This window comes from Lonchura striata, chromosome W, assembly GCF_050655825.1.
Source record: "Lonchura striata isolate lonStrDom1 chromosome W, ASM5065582v1, whole genome shotgun sequence".
Lineage (NCBI taxonomy): Eukaryota > Metazoa > Chordata > Aves > Passeriformes > Estrildidae > Lonchura > Lonchura striata.
The window spans coordinates 13085603-13089678 of NC_140743.1; the positions used below are offsets into that span (position 1 = coordinate 13085603).

At 43.1% G+C, this 4076-nt stretch overlaps 1 pseudogene; it reads right to left on the bottom strand.

Moving 5' to 3' along the window:
• Positions 1–358: 358 nt before the first annotated feature.
• On the bottom strand, positions 359–1791 carry LOC146763074 (uncharacterized; annotated as a pseudogene).
• Positions 1792–4076: the final 2285 nt, after the last annotated feature.

Consider the following 4076-nt stretch of genomic DNA (forward strand, 5'->3'; position numbering starts at 1 on the left):
CACACTCCTGACACCCTGACCGTCTGGTGTCTTCTTCTTCTCTCTCCCTGCCCAGGGCTGCTGCTATCTTTTATAAGATACATTACGTATAACATGTTTACAATTATTCCCCAATACCTATTACCTACGTTGCCAAGTGTTTTTCTATTCTAAACCAATCTGTGAGTGTCAACATCACCAAGAACATGGAGGTAAGGAAGAAGAAAAAAGAAGGATGGGTTCAGCCCACTTTCCTCCATCTTAGAACTTCTGACCCCCATGTACAAAGTAAAAACCCCCCTGTACATGCACTAAAACCCCCCTATACACTACCAAAAAAATTTTCCCCTCTACTTTGTGACTACATTTACTATACTATCTAGCATTTTGTGACTGCTTGTTCCACCTTCAAAGTTGGTAATTCATTCCATGGTTCAAACTCAAAATCACAGCTAAATCCAGCTGCCTGCTGGGGTCCAGACTGCGTCTGACCATGGCCTGGAACCTCTAAAAATGTCTGAGAGACATTTTGAGTTCCCACATCTCCCCTCCCTGTTTGAACCAAAAACACCTGCTTTGCCACTTTGTTCAAGGCCCTTTGAATACACATGAAAATGCATGGCATGACAAGCAGAAGAACTACAACCCCTATAAGAATGTAAGATATTACTTTCAAAATTTCTTTCCACACTGGTGAGAGATCAAAAAGGTTAAAGAAATCATCCCACCAGGACCCTGTTACTTTTTTCAACTTGGTGATACTACTTTCTATTTGTTTTATATTTTCATGAATGGATTTTGAATGATCGGACAAATTCATGCAGCACATCCCCTCAAATTCTTCACATCCGTGCCCATGTGACAGCAGCAAATAATCAATTGCCGCCCTGTTTTGGAGCACTGCTTGTCTTGCACTGCTGATATCTGTTAACATGTCACTCAGTGCAGACGAAATGGCACGACTGTGTTTACTCAACCAGCAAGCTGTGTGGTCCAATTGTGTCAAGGCCACCCCCGATGCTGTTTGGGGCGAGATGATTGCAACTGCAATTCTCCGAGCCTTGTCCCAGGTATAAGCATCATCATCACAATTCGGACTATATTGATCAAGGGATCTTTTTTCCCTGCGTGTCTGTTCCTTTAAAGTTTTCAAATCAGGTGTTATCAATGAGAGCTCCCCAATGCTGCATGGACCGCCCTTGACTTTTGCAGTGATAGCAGGCCAAACTCTGTCCTCGCAAATCAAAAACACTCCCTTCGGTAAAGTGGCTGGGTGTTGAAGGGATGCTTTGCTTGTCACCTTGGTGTAATTGCACCAGGATGATGCATTTTTATAAAAAGACTGATTTGGAGTGACATCTATTGTATGATTATCTGTCTTTGCCACTCCCACTGGATTAAACTTGATACAGTATTTCATTTTTGTTGACCCAAAAACGTCTAACTCTGGGGGTTCCAGGTGAGCCACAGGAAGGTATTGTGTCCAAACATGCCACCCTTCCACAGGATCCGAAAAGGTTTTCAAAACTTTTGGAGAGATATTTTTTGGAATTGGCCACTCCTTCACTGGCACACCTACCAAACATGTCAAAAATGGTTTCCCTGTCTTTTAATGAGTCAGACAAATACTGTCCAGACCCACTGCCTTTGCCAAAGTCTCTCACACCTTTTCCCTCGGTTGTTTCATAGGAAAGTCTGTCTCATTGTCCAAAGCAACAGACAAGAGAATGAGACACATGAACACTACCTGTCTAAACTCCATGTCCATGTCCCCAACCTTTGTGAAAAACCCTGCAATGCAGCAATGTTCAAATGACACTTAATTTCCCCGAAAAACCCCAAGTCTCTGAATAATCAATCGTTGTCTGACAAGACGTCTGCAGCGTCCTTGTCTGCCTCCGTCTGCGTGCTCTCTTCTTTGCTCCTCGGGTCTGCGTCCACCTGCGTCTGCACCCGGAAAGGTTTCACGTGCCTCGCCGACACCCACTTCGGTCCTTGCTCTGTGGAAATACAAGCGAAACCCTTGCCCCAAGTTATTAATGTAAATGGACCTTCAATTTGTCCTGATTCCGGATTTCTGATCAAAACCAAAGGATTTTCCCTTAACTTTGCTTGTGCACTGTTTGTAAAATGCCTGACGATTGGTGGTGTGGGCTCTGAGAAAGAACCATTTAAAAAATTCAATACATACAGAGCTTTGTTCAGCCACATATAAGGTGTTGAGCCTGCCTCTCCCCTTTTCTGTTTATCCAAAAGGGATTTCAGGGTGTGATGTGTTCTTTCAATGATTGCTTGACCTGACGGAGAATAAGGAATACCAAAAAGGTGCTTCACTCCCCATTTTTTCAGAAATTTGTCAAGCACTTTGCCTGTATAAGTTGGACCATTATCTGTTTTTATTTCTTGTGGCACCCCGAGTGATGCAAATGCTTGCAAAAAGTGTCTGCAGGCATGTTCTGTGGTTTCCCCTGTATGTAATGATGCAAAAATCGCCCCTGAAAATGTGTCAACTGAGACATGGATATTTTTGAGCCTCCCAAAAGATGGGTATTTTGTGACATCAGCTTGCCAGAGCTGAAGACTCTGCAATCCCCTTGGATTGACAGCTCCTGTAGACGCAGGAGGCTGCACAAGCTGACAGTCTGGACAAGCATTGATGATCTCCCTCGCCTGACTTTTGGAGAGGCGAAATGATTCCATCAATGCCTGTACATTCTGATGAAAAAAAGCATGGCTCAATTTTGCCTGCTCAAAAATATCCGGCAATGTCTGAGATATGGTCATTGTGAGTCTGTCTGCTTGAGCATTTCCCTCTGCTAAGAACCCTGGGAGTGATGAGTGTGCCCTGATATGTGTAACAAAATATTCGTGTTCTCTATTTTCCAGAATTGTCCTCATGCATGACAAATATGAATATAAAATTTCATTGTCAGTGTGTTTCAAAAGTGATCCCTCTAACCGTTTGACCACATTTGCAACATATGCTGAATCTGTGACCAGATTGAGAGGTTCCTGAAACAATTGAAAAACCCCGACAACTGCTGCCAATTCCACAATTTGTGGTGAACCCTGTACTATTTTAATGTCTGATTCCTACTCCCCTGTTTTTGAATTTTGCCATGTAACTACTGATTTGTGAGTTTCTCCTGAACCATCGGTGAACACTGTCACCCCATCCACTGGTTCCTGGCTTATTTTTGTTTTTTCCCTGAAACTTACTTTCGCATTCAGCATCCTGTGAGCTGGAAAATGAACAGTACAAATTCCCGGATAACCTAACAAAGCAATTGCAAAATCCTGTGATTTCTGCATCGCCCATTCAAAATACACTTTTTTCAAAGGAACATGAATAACTGAGAAATCTCTGCCTGACATTGTCAGCAACCTGGTTTTTGCCTTAATAATAATCTGTGCTACCATTTCTAGATCCGTGAGAATTGTTTTTGAGGGCCGGTAAGCTAAGAAAACCCACTCTATCAACAAAAGAGGGTCCATTTGGGACAAATCCCATTGAAAAATCAACCCATATAACTGTGCTATTTCCCCCAACACTGCTAAATGAAAAGGCAATGATTCTACAAAGCGATGTGCTTGTCTCTGCTGAATTATGTCTGTGATCTTTTCAAGGTCCCTTTTTGCTTCAGGCGTCAGAGTTCTGGGAGATTTGATGTTATTGTCCCCTCTCAAAAGGTCGAGCAACGACGAGATGTCATCATTGGTGATTCCCAGGATCGGTCTCATCTAGTTGATCTCCCCCAAAAGCTGTTGCAAGTCCTGGAGATTGGTGACCTTTGTGTTGATTTCCAGTTTCTGTGGCCTTATTGTTTGCTTCGTGATCTTCCACCCCAGGTATTTCCAAGGTGCAATTTCCTGTATTTTTGGTGTACTAATTTCCAGTCCTGCTTTTTGCACCTGCGCAATCACACAGTCACGAACCTCTTGTACCTCCTGTTTTGTTGGTGCTGCAATGAGCAAGTCATCCATATAATGGATAATTTTTGTTTTTGGATGTTTTTCTCGGGCTGGATGCAAAGCTTGGGCCACGTACCATTGGCAAATGCTTGGAGAATTTTTGAGTCCCTGAGGAAGAACCGTCC